This window comes from Osmerus eperlanus, chromosome 7 (assembly GCF_963692335.1).
Source record: "Osmerus eperlanus chromosome 7, fOsmEpe2.1, whole genome shotgun sequence".
Classification (NCBI taxonomy): Eukaryota; Metazoa; Chordata; class Actinopteri; order Osmeriformes; family Osmeridae; genus Osmerus; species Osmerus eperlanus.
In genome coordinates, this window is record NC_085024.1 from 13,743,334 (window position 1) to 13,762,740 (window position 19,407).

Genomic DNA, 19,407 nt, shown 5'->3' on the forward strand with positions numbered 1-19,407 from the left:
GAGACACCCTTTAGGCATACTATCATGTACAAGAAACACACACCAGGCATTCAACCGACACAACTTACACACCTACTATCTAGTGTCACTGTATGACTTCTGCCCGACCCAGTGCACATGAAAAGTATTTAGCTGCACAGCCCCTGCAGAACCTATATCCCATGAGGAGATTCAGTCATGTCATATATCCCATGAAATTAAAATCACTTTAATAATGGTGATGAACACTGGTGAACACTGGTGGTCGTTCTGGAATATTGTGTTTATTTGGTCTACTTGCAAAACGTTGTGTCTTTGGTTGTCAAAATGAGTCAGACCTTGAGCAGCCTCAGGATAAAGATGTTTTATGATGAGGCATTTCCTAATTTTAACAATAGAACATGAGTTTACTGCTGTTCAGCTCCATTCAGGGCCCAAAGCTCAGCTCCTTTCTCGGTCAGCCCAGAGCCAGACCCAGTTCCAAAGCCTGAACCAGAGCCCCAGTTACAGCCCAGCCAGACATTAATGTGATGCAACATGCTGTAAGAACCTCTGCTAATGTCCCTCATTCAGACAACAGACTAGGGCAACATGCTGCCTGGTTTTAGCCAGGGAACTCAGTTTCACTCTGACAGGACTATATAAAGACCTGTGCATTAGAGCTAACCTTTAAACTGCTCAGGAACATGATATCAGCTTTCTATCCCCGTAGATCACGCTCTCTCTCGCTCTCTCTTTCTCTGCCATGCATCTGTCCCTGTCTCATCTCTCTGTGTGTCAGAGACTCCAGTGTGTGTGTGTGTGTGTGTGTGTGTGTGTATGTGTGTGTGTGTGTGTGTATGCTTGAGAGAGAGCCAAATTAAGAGCCAAAGGGTAAGCAGGGTGGAGAAGGAAGTTAATTCTATTAAAAAGACCTGTTTAGAAGGCAAATATATCAGAAGACACAGGAGGGAGAGGTGTCTTGTGCAACACTAGGAAGCTATGTAGAGACGCATACCAACACCAAGCCACAGAGTCCTTTACCTCCAGACACCAGAGAAATGTTTCCTTTTATTTGCCATGGCAACAGTCATACACAAGACATCAAGTTCTGAGAAAGTCAAATATCGCCTTTCAGAGAGGCACTCCCCGGGCTAGATATATGTGTGCAGGACAGCTGGTCACCATGTCGCTCAGCACACAGCTGTCTGCAACAGCACTGCACTCTCAGCCAAACTATACAATCTTAGGAAAATAGGTGCTACCTTGAGGCTCCCTAAAGTAAAGGATGATTGGTTTATTATTGTGGGAAGACACAGTGATTCAGAAACCCTTTTTAGTTCCTTGTACCTTTCTTAGAACCTAACCAGCCAGCCAACCAGCTTGCTCCATGTAATCACCTGACATAATTATAGCATTCACCTATTGGTTAGACCATAGACAGCTCATTAAAATAGCTCCATGTAATTAGACCAAGGGGCATATTATTATTAACTGCACCGTTTTATGTATTACATTACTCTGTCGTAAATCCCTGATCGGGCCCAGGGAGACTTGGAGAAAGACAAGCCGTGGTGTTCGCTGCCACTGTAAACCTCCCTGCTGTGTTTACATATCGAGTCAGGGACAAGATGCCTTCTCTCAGAACACTCCTGTTTTTCAAACACTTTCAAATAAGGATGTGGCCCCGAGGCCTGGTGTCTGGGAGGCCACAACCAGATGGGCCACTAGAGGCTCATGACCTGTAATCTCCAGCAGGATCTCATCAGTCCGTCAGGTTCTTCAGGAGATGGGCTGTAACCCCTGAACTCTAACAAGTCCTCACAGCGCTCAGGTCTTTCACAAGACTATCTGACGACCGCTATCAATGAAGGAAGAGGAATTCTTCGGGGTTTGCAGTGAAAACACATTCCACACGGTTATGAAAGACACGTGTGTGTGTGTTCGTGCCTGTGTGTGTCTTACATTCTTGAGAAAGATTCTTATCACAATGAAACCGCTGTAATTAATCACATATTTCTAATGAAGACTATCACCAACCAGCACCACAGATACATTTGCACAACTTTTTTCCAAAGAACCAAAGCATTCATCAGCACGCCCAACCCTCTCTAACAGGCACCCTTGGGAGCTTACAAGGTAAATACGCTGCCAACTAAACACATCTGTGCTTCAAGCCTGTGGCACCCATCACCCCTGCACTACTTCTAATGGGCCAGCTATGCTCATTCAAGGTAGTCTGTATCATTCAGTCTTGTGCCCCACAACATCAAGCTGCCCAGCCAGCAGGCTCGATGGTCTGTTGAAGAACCAGACTCGTGGTACATTTTTACTCTTCAACATGACCTCTGACCTAAATGAAAGGTCCACTATTGCTCCAACAATACCCTTGCTTGGACTATACCTTGATTTGTAGCCCTAAAGGGTTATTAATATTTACAGACAACTGTTTTAGTGCACTGCCTTAACAGTGACTGTCATCGGCCAATGAAGTGGTCAGAAATATAGTAGATGGCCAGCCTGTTAAGAGGTCCCAAAACAGATACCTACTTCGTAAGGGGAGGGGTGAGGGGCGGTTCCATTTTTGGGATTAAACTGTCGTTGTGTCTCTCCAGATAAGTAGAGACGAGAGAGATCATTATCAGAGCTGGAGAGATATATTGAGATATGAATATAGAGATCAACAGAGTTAAGAGAAAAGTTCTCCCCCCCCCCCTCCTTATACTCAACACAAACTACTTCTATTCCCGGAATAGACCTGTCAACACCAGTGTGGGGGTCCGCCTGCCAGCCTGCTGCCCAGGGCCAGGGCTCTGTGGCTGGCCACTCCAGCCCACGTGCCTCCCTTCCTTGATCCCAGACCTCCAGGCTCGCATGGCACTTCCAGGGAGGCCAGAGGGCATCGGAACCACACCAAAGAGGTTTAAAGTGAGCGCAGTGCATAATGGTTTATGTTCTGTCCAGGAAACAAAAGGACGTGAACACACTCTCATTCTGTCGTGGATTCAGACCTCCTTGTCTTCACATCTTTATGATGACTAAAGCCATCCTGCAGACTGACAGCACAGCGGGAATGCTACTGCTGCTCCCCACCCACACACACACACACAGCCACACACACACTTACACACACACCCATCCACACCCATCCACACACCCTGGGGTAGGGGGAAGGGGGGTTACAGTGTAGCTGTCTAATGGTACAGGAGCAGAGAGTTATGTCTTCTGCTGGAATGTGATGACTGATGAACCTACATATATTGCACAAGCAGCCAGCTACTGGCTCCAGAATGTGTTTTATTGCTAACAGACCCACATTTACAAGTGATAGACAGGTGATATATCTTAAGGTATCCCACAATACCCTGCCCAAGCCACCGCCCGACCATGGAGATGAGTGGAAGACAAACGTTGTCACATAAGTTTGTTTTTCAAAGAGGCTGGAGCTCCACAACCTACGACCAGGCTTTAGCTTAGCAAGATCATTCAGCTATTCCAGTTCCACACCTGGGTTCTGGGTTAGCATGCTTAACATTAAGATAGACACACTTTAATGCCAGGAGTTGAATACCACGCTAAGAGAGTGCACACAGTAGACTGTGAAAGGGACATGATAGGCCATAGGCAAAAACAATTTACATTGCAAATCACCAAGACCAAGGGAGCACCCGTCCAATGCCCGGGCCACGACTTTGACTTTCATATCATGTTCACAAATCAAGCGTACCCCGGGGAGGACAGAGGCTAATGGTGCTGGACCCAGGTATGAAGCTGCACTGGTCTGGAGGTTGGACCCAGGTATGAAGCTGCACTGGTCTGGAGGTTGGACCCAGGTATGAAGCTGCACTGGTCTGGAGGTTGGACCCAGGTATGAAGCTGCACTGGTCTGGAGGTTGGACCCAGGTATGAAGCTGCACTGGTCTGGAGGTTGGACCCAGGTATGAAGCTGCACTGGTCTGGAGGTTGGACCCAGGTATGAAGCTGCACTGGTCTGGAGGTTGGACCCAGGTATGAAGCTGCACTGGTCTGGAGGTTGGACCCAGGTATGAAGCTGCACTGGTCTGGAGGTTGACCCCTCAGTTTGGGGACACGGCCCAGCTGTCGCTCCCCAAACCCTCACCCTCCTTCCTTCAGAAAGAGCTGACCGCCGGGGACAACCTGTCACCTCACCCTTCTGACTTCCCCCCCCCAACCCCCCTGCTCTCTAAGCAGCTGGTGGCCAGGAAGGAGGGGTGGAGGGGGGCTGGGGGTGGGGATTGGGCTGTCGGTGAGGTTCAGTCTAGGTGCTGACTGGGGCCTTTGGAACACCTGTCTAACAACCCCTCCCGCCCCCCTCCCCTGCCAAGGCTCTCACTCACCCCCAGGGTTGGGGGGGGTGGGGGGCAGTGAGTTTCTCTTTAGAGGCCTAACAGCCATGTGACATAGGTTCTGACTCCCCTCTGGACAGGAAAGTAAAATGGATCATCTGGGATTGAAATAGCTTTCACAGGGTCAAAGGGCAGAGGGTCGAAATACAGAGGGTGCCTGTGCGACCCCAGTACTGTCAGTTGGTAAGTTGCTACAGTGCCACCCAGAGACCGGCTCACCCATCTGAAAACTGTGGTGACCTTGATGTACGACCCTCTTGGCAGTGCCAAGGCTAGTGCCAATTAGCGTCTTGGCAAGCCAAGAGGGCAGCCTTTGAAATGCCCCAAGACTCAAGAGCATCAGAGATTAACCCCTGGCACGGACACTGGGGCTACATTAGGATGAGCCAGGCAGATTAAACATGGATGATTGGAGGGGCGGTGAGGGGCGGGGGGGGGTAGATGGGGGTTGGCGGGGGGGGACGACCTGTACAGTGTCTGCCGGTAAACCACCAACGACCTGCCAAGGAAGAGAATGAACCACAGAGGAGTAGAGGACAAAGAGCCAGTGTGTTTTCATGAGGTGGCTGAAAGACAGAGAAAAATAATAGAGAGAGAGAGAGAGAGAGAGAGAGAGAGAGAGAGAGAGAGAGAGAGAGAGAGAGAAAAGAAAGAAAGAAAGGGAGAGAGAGAGAGAGAGAGAGAGAGAGAGAGAGAGAGAGAGAGAGAGAGAGAGAGAGAGAGAGAGAGAGAGAGAGAGAGAGAGAGAGAGAGAATAAATAGAGGTGTGCAAAGCATAGCAAAAATAAACACCACTGTTCTGGAATAAGTGGGATTAAAAAAAGCCCACTGATTCTGAGAGAATGTGGTATTGTTACACCAACAACACAAAGGGCCTTGAAGTCATGTGAGGAGAACAGGGAATAGAACCCAGAATGTTCTGGAATCAATCTGACGTTCCAGAGGCTGTTCTTCTGACTAAGCCAACCTGAACTGTCTCCAGATGTAGAATCATAAATATCAATGGATAAGGCTGGGGTTGTCAGAACTGCTGTGTGGGTAAACCTAACTTTGCATGACAGCCCAGAGTGTGTGTCTCTTACTCTCTATGTGTGTGTGTGGTGTGTGTGTGGTGTGTGCATACACCTAAATATCTGCTCTCCTCGTCTGTGAAAAATGCATGCCTGTAAACTCCTTGTAAAAAAGGAGAAAATAATTACTAACAAGAACAAGAGGTCCCTGGACCTCCCTGTGGTATCAGCACTGAAGCTTTGTGAGCGGAGGAGAGGAGGCGTAGAGGAGGAGAGGAGGTGTAGAGGAGGAGAGGAGGTGTAGAGGAGGAGAGGAGGCGTAGGGGAGGAAAGGAGGCCTAGTGGAGGAGAGGGGAGGAGGCGTAGAGGAGGAGAGGAGGCGTAGAGGAGGAGAGGAGGTGTAGAGGAGGAGAGGAGAGGAGGCCTAGTGGAGGAAAGGAGAGGAGGCATAGAGGAGGAGAGGAGAGGAGGTGTAGAGGAGGAGAGGAGGCGTAGAAAAGGAGAGGAGGCGTAGAAGAGGAGAGGAGGTGTAGAGGAGGAGAGGAGAGGAGGTGTAGAGAAGGAGAGGAGGTGTAGAGGAGGAGAGGAGGTGTAGAGGAGGAGAGGAGGCATAGAGGAGGAGAGGAGGCGTAGAGAAGGAGAGGAGGCGTAGAGGAGGAGAGGAGGCGTAGAGGAGGAGAGGAGGCGTAGAGGAGGAGAGGAGGGTTGGCTGACATCAAATTCATAAGTGGCACCGATGCTTGTGGAAAACCTATAAGCCGGAGTGGCGCTTGAGGTAAAAAATGACAAAAGTCTGTCTGTGTTCTGAGGTCCGTGAGTCACGGATCACCCGGACTTCTCCTTTTCCAGAGTGGAAAGACATGAAGTCACAGGTTTGCCCTCAATCCACCCAAAATAAGCTCTGTGTCCCCGCTCTCCCTCACACTTCCTTTTCTTGCTCTCTCTTTTTCTCTCTTTTAAAAATAAAGATATGTGTAGAGTAGGTATGTGAGTGTGGGTGTGTGTGTGTGTGAGAGTGTGTGTGTGTGTGTGTGTGTGTGTGTGTGAGAGTGTGTGTGTGTGGTACCAACCTAACTGTGAGGTCCACTATATCATAAGTAGAGCTCTGTCTGCGTACAATATACAGTATAATGAAGATCAGACTGGAGAGAATGCTGCTACAGTGTGCCCACTAACTAACAGAGCACAGAACCTCTTTGTGTGCCGTAAACAAGTTCCAGCAGTAAGTTCTGCTTTGAGGTCGGAGGGAATGTGATACAGCCTCCTCCTCTCCTTCTCTTCCCTCCCCTCCTCCTCTCCTTCTCTTCCCTCCCCTCCTCCTTTCCTCTCACCCCCTCCCTTCCCCTCTCCTCTCTCCCTTCTCATTCGCTGTTCTGCTCTCCCCTCCTCCTCTCCTCTCCTCTACTGTCCTCTGCCATGCAGATGTATTGCTGACATTGCTGCGCCTGGCTGTCAGCCCGACAGTAGGCTCTTCCCCTCTCCCCTAGAGGGCGCTCCAGGGAGAGAGAGAGGGTTTGGGTGGGCTCTGGGGAGGGGCCAGGAAGAGCACAGTAGGTGGAGCTCACCTCACATTACAACGTAAAGGGTCAAAATAAATGATCGATTGATCAATGACTTCAATCAATCACATAGTTCAAATTTGAGATAGCCGCGACCACCACGTGTCTGCGCCAAAGGGTGGGGACATTTCTTGAGATCGACTAACCGACCAACCATCAGAGCGAGCTGTGGAGCCGTTGGTATAAGCAAACCGATTGATGAAGCTGTAAACCAACCACGATCAGGGTATAATCAATAAACCAGTCAGGGTCACCGTGAGTGGTGAGTGTAGAGGTTGAAGGAAGAGGCGTGGTCAGCACACATTCATCCTCCCTTCCACGATGGAGGACGAGGAAAGGGTTCTGACCCCGCCCTCTTCTGGACATCCACCTGCTCCACTTAGGAGCAGGGCCTCCCTCTGCGCTCTCCACCTCCCCTCCCTCTCCACCCCCTCTCTCACCAAACCGTCTCTGGAGGAGGGGATCCCTCTCTGAATTGCTCCTCCAAGGTTTCTTCCATTTTTTTCTCCTGTTGAGTTTTTTGGGAGTTTTTCCTTGTCTTCCTTGAGGGTTTAGGTTGGTTGAGGGCAGTTCTATGGGCATATGTGAAGCCCTCTGTGACATGCTTGCGTGTAAAAAGGGCTATACAAATACATTTGATTTTATTTGATTTGAAATTTGATTTGACCCCCCTCTCTCCATCCCCCTTCTCCTCCCCAACGCGTCTCGTCCCTCCGCCTGACTCCTACCTTTCTTCGTGCTGCGCCAGAAGCGGTCTCCTAGAGGGTCCCCTCCGGTCTCGGTCTCTGGGCCGTCCATGGTGGCTGCGACGAGCTCTCCGCCTCTGCACCTCTCCTCAGATCCACCGGTCCAGATTCCAACCAGCTAGCTAGCCCTCCCAGCACCAAAACACCCGGCACGGAGCGCTCCTCTCTCTCTCTCGTGTGTAACCCAGCTATCGGCGAGCGCATCAACATGGCAGGACGGGGGGGGGGGGGGGAGAGGGAGGGAGTAAGGTGCAGGGGATGGTGTGAGAAGAAGGGGGGCGGGGGGGGGGGAAGAACAAGGACTGCCTTTCATGTGGTGCCCATAAAACACAAAGAACTATCCAGAATATAAATCTGAGCCTGGACAGACTTAGTGTCGTGTGTGTCCTCCTCCCTCCCTCCCTCCCTCCCTCCTTCCTTCCTTCCTTCCCTCCCCCATCCCTCCCATTTCCCTCCCTCCCTTCTTTCAATTCTTCCCGCCCCTCCATACGTCTACCGCTCGCTCCCTTGCTCCCTGTCCTGTCTTTCCTCGCTGACATTGTCTCCTAGTAGGCCATCCCTGCATCCCTCCCTCCTCCCATCTTTCCCTCTCTCCCCTTCCAAGGGCCCCATACGTCTAAGAGCACCCACACAATGTTCGGCAAAGGCAAACACACTGGGGCCCTTGTCCAACAGGCCTCAAAACCCTCCGCCCTGATGGATGGACGAAGGGTGGGCATCACCATGGTGAGAAGGAGACAGGGAGAGAGAACTTCAAAAGTGGACCAAGCAGAAAGGAGAGACCCTGGCTTCCCGCCTTTAATATCCAGCCCGGTCCAGAAAAACTACTGACACAGTGTCCCAGTTCAGCCTTTGGACCATGAACGCCAGGCCCCTCTTCTCTCTGGAACCTGGTTTATGGAAAGCAATTAGGTCTTTTAGAGGCTATTTGAGCGAAACCATTGAGTCGCGCTCCCAGTGGAAGGGCTGCTATAAAGCTGAGAGAGCCAAGGTAGAGAGAGAGCCTCCAACTTCGCCTCACATGCCCTCCTCGTCAGAGCCGGAGTCGTCTCCTGTGTGTCAATGAGGAACCCCCCCCTCCTTAATCGCCCGTTGAGACTGGCCTATGAATATGCGTAAATGCAGCACCATTACGATCAGTTGACTTGTCATGTGTATAAAGCCTTGTGTTGCTTGTTTGTTATGTTTAAGTGACTGATTTTATTGTACAGTACTTTGGTTTACACTTGTTTTGAAATGTGCTTTCAAAACAAGCCAAATTCGCATTTGCTTTGATCATTTAGGTTTTTTGTGGACCAACCAACCAATCAACAGAGCGAGCTATGCTGGTCACAGCTATTAAATAGGATTTATGTACTGAGATGAGGCCTGAGATTAGTAGCACATAATAAGAAAAACAGTGAGGTTCTGTGAAAAAGCCTGCAGGCAGATTACATTTCACTCTTAAGGATTAAGATGTCACGATATCAGCTGACTAGACACTACCTTGTTTTCAAATGTCGCCTAGGGTGTTAAACCTGTCCAAACTCTCAAAGAAGTTGGTCCAAAGTCAATTCCTCTTCTGAAGTTTGGCTAATGACTCTGTCAAAGCGCTCTATCATGTCTCAGTGCTCTAATGCGGATTAGAAACTATTTTTGTCTCACTACATCCCTCAACAACAGTCATTCGGGGATTTGATTTTGATCATGTTTTTTCTTTGTGAGTCAGCCAATCAACCAGTCAGTCAGTAAGTGAGTTAACCAGTCGGTAAGTCAGTCAGTCAGCCGGCCAATCGGTTAGCGCAACAACCTTGCCTCCACCTGGACCTCCCCGCTGTAAGAGACAAAATGGAGGAGGGTCAGCAGAGGGATTGTAAAATGGAGGACGGGGAGTGCCAGATCAAGGTGTGCCAGCCAACTGGGGCCAGGACACTGGCGCCACCCAGAGATGGGCTCTTATTTCTCCCTCTCCTTGCTTCCCTCCCTCTGTCCCTCCCTTCCTCCTTGCCTCCCTCATCCCTTCCTCCTTGGCTCTCTCTCTCTCTCTCTCTCTCTCTCTCTCTCTCTCTCTCTCTCTCTCTCTCTCTCTCTCTCTCTCTCTCTCTCTCTCTCTCTCTCTCTCTCTCTCTCTCTCTCTCTCTCTCTCTCTCCTCTCTCTCTCTCTCTCTCTCTCTCTCTCTCTCTCTCTCTCTCTCTCTCTCTCTCTCTCTCTCTCTCTCTCTCTCTCTAGAGGGGAGCTGTCAGGCTGGACCAGACTTTATGAGTAGACAAGGGGTTGGGTGGGATGGAGGGACGGAGGGAGGGAGGTAGGGAGGGAGGTGTTAATGCTTGCTTCAGAATCCTCCATCAATCCTTAACACAATCCAGAGGCCCTCTCACTCTCCCCATGTCTATATCTACAGGTCCTCTCTCTCTCTCTCTCTCTCTCTCTCATCTCTCTCTCTCTCTCTCTCTCCTCTCTCTCTCTCTCTCTCTCTCTCTCTCTCCCTCAGCCTACCTTTCTCCCTCCTTTGCCTTTCTCCCTCCCTCCCTCTCTCTCTCTCTGCTCTCCTTTCTTCTCTCCCTGTCTAGCTTCCTCCCTCCCTCCCTTCGCTGTTCTGGTGTGATCGAGGCACTCCGGTTACAAACACACAGAGCAAAGACAAAGCAAAGAGGCAGGGAGCAGATAGGGCAAAGCAGAGGGCAGGGAGGCAGGGGAGAGTAGGTAGGGTAGGGTAGGGGGGAGTGCAGAGTAGAGTAGGGAAGGGGAGTGCAGGGTAGGGCAGGGCAGGGCAGGGTAGGGGAGGGTAGGGGAGGGTAGGGCAGGGCAGGGTAGGGGAGGGTAGGGGAGAACATGTCTCATTCTCAGGCTCCCATGATCGCCGTCGAGCACAGTCTCGAGGGGCAAAAAACACAACTGTAAAACCATGAGGAATGTTTGTGCAGTGACTCAGCCCCTGCCCTGCCACACAGGGGCGTGGCCACACCGGATCCGCTGGTTGCCATGGCGACAAGACCCAGGTAAATACGAGCCATGCACACACACAAGCAGATGCTGTCTGCGACCGCGGTTGAAAGACAGTGGATGTTGCCACGGGCAACTCGGTCTGAAACAAAACGGACACAGGATACGGTTGCTAGCTGCCTTCTGGACGTGACGGGAAGGGATCGGCATGGCAACCTGAAGATCATCAGAAGTATTTATAGCTAGGTATCCCGACAATCAAGACTCATAAAGAGTATACACACACAACCCCCCCCCCCCCACACACACACACACACACACACACACACACACACACACACTGCAAAAAGGGTGTCGAAGAGACCACGCACATTGACAAACAGCACACGTTTGGAAAAGAAAGCCCTCACAAAGAGACACAAACACAGATGGCAATATGGTGATTTACTATCCACATTATTCTCATAAAACATGCTCCATCTGGAGAGAATGAATCAGTCGCATTCTTTCCTCTGGGAGGAGAGCGGGAGAGTGACGGGGGAGCAGAGCTGAAAGCAGAGATTGGCTTCAAAGCCCGGCAGGAACTGGTGTGCCGTTCATGGTCGGGGAATAAAGACCCTGTTCTCCTGCAGCTCAACACTGGTGTTGAGTCACCAGTTTGCTTGTTCCTCTCTCTGCTACAATACACACTTCTCCACATGTGGCAGTCAGTGACCACAGCCAGCCACCAGGGGGCTCCCTCCAGACCCAGACACGCGGCGGGGCAGGGGCAGGGTGTGTCCTGCGGGGCGAACGTTTTCACAGCCTTGAAGCGAGTCTGCTCAGGGGCGTGTAATATGCTACATGGCGATGATCCAGAAAGGTATGGAGGAAATGATAGACGAACACAAACATTCCAACATAACCAGTACAACCTGCTAAAAAGGCCTCTCTGTTGAAGACTTTGCCACCCGCAACCGTTCAGAATGTCTGCATGACTGTCCAAGTGAGGCAGAGTTAGGTAGAGGCAAAGGCAGAGGCAGAGAGTCGCTAACAGGGGAAGAGCCAGAGGCAGTCTGTGGGCAGCGGCGGAGGCAGGCAGGCAGAGACAAAGGCAACGGGGCAGTGACTGACAGGGCCAATGAAAGCCACGAGGCAAGAGGCAGGAAGTGTGCGTGAGTCATTCCGCTGTAAGGCCGTCCAGTTCCAATGTGTCCTGTGTCGGTTCTGGGAGGAGGAGAAATAAACAGCTCCTTCTGTTCTCGGGGGGCACATGCGGGGGAATGTGGGCGAGGAGAGACGGAGTGATCGGAGAGAGGGAGAGAGAGAGAAGGGAGGTGAGGAGAGCAGGGTGCACGTCTCAACGTCCCTCACAGAAAGGTATACATCTCCAGACCGCATGGCGAGCTGCACGAGAGAGAGAGGATTTCCCAGAAAGCAGTGTTCCAGCAGTTGGACGAATACAAATACAGTATATACTATATCGTATGTACACACACACTGGGTATCACACACTGGGTCTCAAACACACTTACAAGGTATACCCCCCCCCCCCCCATCCCCATAATAACATATCACATCTATAATTCTATAATAATCAACACAGAAACATTCCCTTGCAGGCCCCTTCATGTCCAACACCCCCAGTAAGAACCTTGTGTACCACAGGAGAGGGTGTCTGGATAGGGCTGAGTGCACGGCCTCCACTGCGTGCGTAGATAGCCGTCGTAACCCAGTGAACTTTGATCCAGATTGCTAACGCCCCGGTTCTTTACCAAGAGACACCTCAGAGACATCGGCGTCTGGCCCAGCTCCAGAGTCTCCGGGCTGGGACACAGCCCACCACGCCCAGGCTCCCCAAGCCCGACGGGGCTTCACTGGTGCAAGGATGGAGGGGTGCGGCAGAGAGCAGAAATAATGATTATGATGAAACCATATGCATGTAGCATGTAGTTTAGTACTAGTATTTCTTGAACAGTCCTATATCCATCCTAGTACAAGTGTCTCCTGTGGCAACAGGAAGGTGACAGTTTTCCTGTCTCAGTGTCATTTCACGGAACCCTCGGTCAAAACAAAGTTCCTGATGAGGTCAGTGGTGACATGACTCCTCTTTGGTCTGTTGTCTTAGCAGCAGAAAAGCCCTGCTCTCTCCATATCCTCCTCATCCTGTTTTCCTTACACAAACAAACACACACACACACACACACACACAGGCAGTGAGTGGGGGGGGGGGGGGGGGGGACAGAACACAGCCCAGTCAGAAACCCAGCCAGGTCCGGTCCTGCTCAGGGAACAATGCAGGGAACACATTCTTCTCTTTATTACCCTGTGGCCATAAAAGAGCTTGGACTTGTCCGTGACAGTGTGTTCTTAACTCCACACACACACACACACACACACACACACACACACACACACACACACACACACTGATACTCATCAGCACCAGTCTGACTCTATATGTGTATAATAGTAAAGAGTGTCAAATGTATTTATGTATGGTACAAAGTATCAGAGTGCTAATATCTACTGAACAGTCCAGTATAGTATAGTACATAGTTTGAACTGACTCTGTCTTCGACAGTTTGTTGAGCCCCTGGAAGGCGGGTGCAGGGTGGGAGCAGGGAGGTTAACGGCCTATTAGGTTACTCCCCTGACACTCATTGATTTATGAGAAGAATTTGCAGCTCCTTGGAGATCTGAGGCCGGAGGTAAACTATCTCTCCTCCAGCCCCAGTGAGCAGCTTGTTTTAGGAGGCGTCCAGCTGTGGAGAGGTAACCCCACTGAGGGATGGTGTGTGGTGTTGAAATGGTACGTATGCATTCAATCTAACATAGGGGTAAACTCAATACATAGTCGACTAGCTAGTCTGTGCGTGTGTACTACATGTGTGTGTGTGTGTGTGCGCTGGGTTGACGCACTATCTCTCTGTACCATTCGAAGGTTACTGGAGCGCCCTCAGAAGCAGGCGGTGCAGTGAAGCGGGCGGTGGAGTTTTCACAGTCCCCTATGACAAAGGTTCGGTGTAAGGGCGTGTCCAGGCGCCGGGTGATGAACTGCAGCCCCACGGCGGTGAAAAGAGAGAGCCACTGGACACCCTCTTTCAAAGAAGGAAGCGACGGCAGCACACGCAGTGAAAATACACACTTGGTACACACACTTCGTACACACACCTTGTACACACACCCACAACACACACCTACGGCAAGCACAAACAGACTCCCTGACGTTTGCCTGACTGCAGACATGTCACACCTGTAAACCAGGCAGCACAGTCGTCACCTGTGGTCTTTCACAACCTGCCTGCGTGCTCCACCCACGTCCAGAGAGCCACATCTTCATTTCCAGTGCCTCACCCACCTCGGACAACACCTCTCCTGGTGGGAGGCCGCGTGCTAGCATTCCTGCGCCGCGTCGAGCCTTCTGCCCGCACACACACACTCCCATACAGCGTGCCTTCACATACAGCGTGCGTTCACATACAGAGTGCGTTCCTGTCCTGCTCAAAGCATTCAGCCAAAGACAAAGTTGCCTTTCTTGTCTTCAGAACCTGACTAGTTGACACCTGTGATGAATCAAGGCTAAGTCACGGTCACCGAGGCATGACATGCTTGGTCGCAGAGGTGGGGTACGACCTAACCTCTAACTCGCACTGTCATAAACCAGGCTTCACCCAGGTGTGACAGCAACAACCCTACCTCCCCCACCCTTCAGGTGAACAGGGTGTGGAACATTCCAGAAAGAGTGAAGATGTTTGCGGTAGTATAAAGGGACAGGTCTCAGCCAACCCCCTCAGTGGATGTGTGTGTGCGTTTACAGGGTGTACAGTATGTGTGTGTGCGTGTGTATGTGAAATAAGACTGACACATCAGTGAAAGATTTCCCAAGGATAAATTCCTTTCAAAAGACAAACATTCCACCACACACACACACACGCAAAACTTCCTGGTTCCCCTCTCTCTCTCACATCCACACACACGCAAACCCAAACAGGTGCCAACTATATAAATGAGCTCTTAGATCAAAACCTGCCAGAGAACAATCCTACTGATCCTCTTAGCATCCTGAGAAGCTATGCACCTTGATCGGTATGTTTACCTGAGGTTCTAAACACGTCATGATAATGTACTGTACAATCACTCTGTGTGGTGGGAATGCAGTTTAGGTAATGTGGCTGGAGTACTTATACAGGGCCAGAGGACAGCCGATTACGGGAGACTTTCTGAACAGGAGGAAGAGGAGGATGATGATGAAGAACTCACCTGGAAGAGACAGAGAGAGAGATAATAAAACAGGCGTTAGATTTGGTCACCATTCCAGTGGGGTAAAACATCACGTACAGTATGTTTACATTTACATTTAGTAGACGCTCTTATCCAGAGCAACTTACAGTAAGTACAGGGACATTCCCCCCAAGGCAAGTAGGGTGAAGTGCCTTGCCCAAGGACACAACGTCATTTGGCAGAGCTGGGGATTGAACCAGCAACCTTCTGATTACTACCCTGATTCCCTAACCGCTCAGCCACCTGACTTGACTCCCCCACTTCTGGATTTGTAGCGCATGCCAGAAACCAAGCTGTGTTTTGACCAAGGATTGGTATTGAGGTAGAAAACCTGGCTTTGGCTGGTCGGCAGGGGAACAAATCAATGATCCCCCCTGTTACCCGTGAAATGGTGTTACCGCCTTCTGTTTGACCAATCATGAGTGAGACATTGACTCAACGTCCAATACCTTTGTGACATGAACATTTCAAATGTTTAGATATTATAGAGGGAGAGACCCCATACTGACAGAGCAGATACAGAAAGGATGTGTTTATGTTTACATTCATATCTGGTCAAAATGACAGCACAGACAAACTCTCTTTCCTCAGTCAACTTTGGTTCACTTGCCAACAGCACCATCTTCTGACCACTTCACAGAGCAACATGCTGCACAGCCGTTAAGCTGTCAATTGGCCACAAACACGTCTACCTTCCCAGCATGTATCATCGACCAAAAAGAGACACATCATCCTAGCAGATGATATACCCTTCTGTAATGATCTAGAATGTTCCCTGATACTTATCTACCCTGCTGTTAATGACGACGGACACAAATCAGGCCGGCCGACGTCTCCGACTACCACATGTGACACGCTGTGCGCCACAAGAACATCACCCCGCCTGCCCCGCCCAGCCTTCCCGCTACAACTATGTGTTGCCCACCAACGATGGCCTGCGGATATGTGTTGTCCACCCATGACGACCTGAGAGTTTGTCAGAAGTGTAACCTACACTGTTTTAAATCATCACTGCCATCATAGCCCTGGACCTTGGGAGGGCCAGGGGCTTCAAAACGTCAGCATCTAAAAAAGGAGCCCGTTTAAAATAGCTGTGGTTTCATGTGTGGGTTTACTACCTCTACAGCAGATCAGATGTTAGGATGCAAAGGATTTCCTGGGTCAACAGACAGAATATTCTAGTACGGACGTAGTATAAGATCTATCAATCTGGGTTATATGTGTTCACAATGTAGACTGGTCTAGATGGCCCTAGAATAAAGACTGGTATAGATGGGTCTAGTATCCAGATACTAGAACCTAGATTCTATATGGCTGTATGTAGTTTCTACGTAGAATGTAGCCGTGCTTTAACAGTGATTCGTGCTGTGAGCGACATTAAATCTTCTCTGCCTTCAGCAGCTCTCCTACCCGCGTGGAACATTCCAGAATAGGAACATTTCCTGGACGAACATCGAGCAGCTGCATCTCAGCCAAGCCGCTCGCAGACGTGTGTGTGTGTGTATGTGTGTGCGTGTGTGTGCGTGTGTGTGTGTAAAGTGGCAGATATACAGTCAGGTATGTTGCACCGCAGAGACATCTGGGTGTACGGTCACACGCGCATGGTGAGGTGTTACGTGTGACAATGACTTTGATGTGTGAAAGCTGACTGTATTAGGAACATCTGTGCGGTGTACATTATTTACTGTCGAGAACAGGCATGTCACACCCTGACAGACTCCGTATGAAGCTGGTGACTGGATGTTCAAAATGGGACGAAGTGTCTTTGACACCAGGATGGACCAGTAGGGGGGGCCAGAGAACACAAACAGAAAAAGGACAGGTTGTCTGCTCTAGTTTGAGAAGACAATCTTTTTGCTGACGATTGGGCCTACATTATGTAGATCTTTAGAGCGTTTGTGTGTGTGTGTGTGTGTGTGTGTGTGTGTGTGTGTGTGTGTGTGTGCGTGTGTGTGTGTGTGTGTGTGAGAGTGAGAGAAGGACAGAGTTCTGCTTGTTCATGCAATATGACATCAAAGATCTATTCTTCTGGACAAGACATTTCTCAGAGTAAGCAAACAGCAATTAGCTCAGCAATAACAGCACATCCTTCAGTCTCTCACAAAGAAAAGCAAGACAGACAGACAGACAGGCAGATAGATAGACAGACAGACCGTCTTACAGTCAAACTAACTGAGAGACAGGCATAAGGGAGGCAGACAGACCTTCCACACCTGTTGAGAGTTAGGCTCCGGTACGGTGTGTTTTGGTTCGCGTTCTGCTTCTCTCTTCCCTCCTCCTTCCCTCCCTCCCTCTCTCTCACCCTCCTCCCCTCCTCCTCTATCCACCTGTTTTCCTTTACCTTGTTTTCAATGCTTTCTCCTTTCTGCACGCTACACCCCATTGGTATCCAGTTAACCGAAAACCACAACAAAACAATGTTCTGGTCTGGTGTAGCCAGGCCAGGCCTAACTAGCCGGGCCATGTCTGGCCTGGTCTTGCTCGAGCTAGTCTGGCCTTGTCCGGCTTACCTTTGGTGGAGTAGTATGAGGTCATAGTGCTGTGCAGGAGAGACCTTCGGACCCAATGCAAGGAGACTTCTGAATCAGTTAACCAGTTGTTATCACCTCAAGCTCTTTCTCTCTCTCTTTCTCTCTCTGTCTCTCGTTCTTTCTCTTTCTCTTTGTTTGGGTCGTTTTTTGTTGCAGCCTGGCCTTCCTCCCTTACATTCTCTCTCTCTCCTTCACTCACGCCACGCCACGCTGTGTGGCTCCACAGAATGGGAGTACAGTTGGAGTACAGAGTATCAGTGTTGAGCAGGTGCGGACTGTGGGAATGAGAGCTGTTACTGTAATGATTAACAAGTAGCACTGAGTGCATGCTAGCTTCAGTACACGTACACTCACACACATACAAGCACACCTGGACACAAAAGCTGGTTAAGCCCCTTTGATATCATTTCCATTGTGATGAAGTAATCCCAAAAGATAGTGCCTTTTCAAATACTGCTTTTGTGTGTGTATGTTTGTGTATGCATGTCTGTGTGTGCACGTTTGAGTGGGTGTGTGTGCATGTGTGTGTTTGTGCATGTGTGTGCGTGCATGTTTGTGTGTGCATATTTGAGTGTGTGGGTGTGTGTTCCTCCCTCCAGGCTTCTCCCCAGAGTCCCACTATCACCGGGAATAGCCCGACAACAGAAACAGGAAGTTCCTCGTGATGCACTTCCTGTCAATGACAGCCGTGTCACAGGAACGCCATCCTGTCCCGCGGGCGGAGAGGAGGGGGTTTACGAGGGAACGGCGTGAGACCTCAGGAATGCAGTGCTGACGCCGAAAGAATGCTGTCACAGAGACAATGGCTCTTTCACAGTACTGTACCGTCCCGTAAAGTGAGGACGGGATGCAGAATATCCGCCTATTTCTGGAGATAGTGGATGGGCTGAAGGCTACTGATGACACAGTGGAGAGGAACGATTGATGTCATACAGGGACAGGACGACACGGGGTTATTCCATTTAGGAACAATTGAACACACACACACACACACACACACACACTGGACAAAGTCCAAGGAGTTTGATGGGATTCCCACATGACGGAATCTGGAAGAACTGACCAGCGGATGGGAGATCCCTGATGTACCAGGATAGAAACATTCCCAGAAGACAATGGAGCTGCAGAGACGACAGCAGACACGCTCCCAGGCCACGCCCCTCCCCCAGGGCCATCTCCCAGGCCGCACCCCTCCCCAGGTCCATCTCCCAGCAGAGTCACAGTCAGATTAGTATCAGGTCCAGCCCATGGAAGTCCTAAGATTGGACATGGAGATTGCTGGAGCAGTATGACTCATCAGTGTGGGGGGGCTGGCTGACTGACTGGCTGCCTGGCTGACTGGCTGCCTGGCTGATTGACTCACTGAATGTCAGCCTCTGACAGCCTCAGAGTGCAGCCTCAGCTCTGTCAGGGGTCAGAAACTGTTCTTGCGGTGTCCCTGGGAAAATCAAAACAGTCCCTGTGGGGCATTCTGAGAGTCACAGATATTAGACTGGGGAGAGGAAACAGAAAACTCACACTCTCTCTCTCTTACACACACACACACACACACACACACACCACATTGGTCCAATAGGCAGCAGGGTAAACCATAACAGTGTAAACAACGTTCATCTCTTCTTTCATCTCACAATCTGCAGATTCCATAAAAGCAATTTCAATTTCCGGAGTCTTCTAAAGTCCCCCCGCAGTCTCTTTCCTGTCTTTGTTTCTCCGCCCCCCAACCTGAATAAGCAGAGCCTACCCCCACAAACTCTCCCAGCTCTCCCCTTCCCTCCATGTAGGACCGTGCCCCCACCCTTAGCCCCCAAAACATGCCCTGCCTCCTAGGCCTCCTGGCCTGCAGCAGCCAGGTTTCTGCTACTGGGAAGAAATCACACCTGACCGCTGCTCTAATGAATCAGGGACTGAGTGTGTGTGTGTGGTGTGTGTGTGTGTCTGTGTGTGGAGATATTATGGATGACCAGCTGGAAAATAACACAGTTCTGTCAGCACATTCTCTCTCTCTCTCTCTCTCTCTCTCTCTCTCTCTCTCTCTCTCTCTCTCTCT

At 50.3% G+C, this 19,407-nt stretch overlaps 1 protein-coding gene across 2 annotated transcripts in view; it reads right to left on the bottom strand.

Annotated features, from left to right (window-relative positions):
- The window catches only part of plecb (plectin b), a 111,750-nt gene that overhangs the window by 64,490 nt on the left and 27,853 nt on the right, over positions 1 to 19,407 (bottom strand). The gene's annotated exons all lie outside the window — the stretch shown is intronic.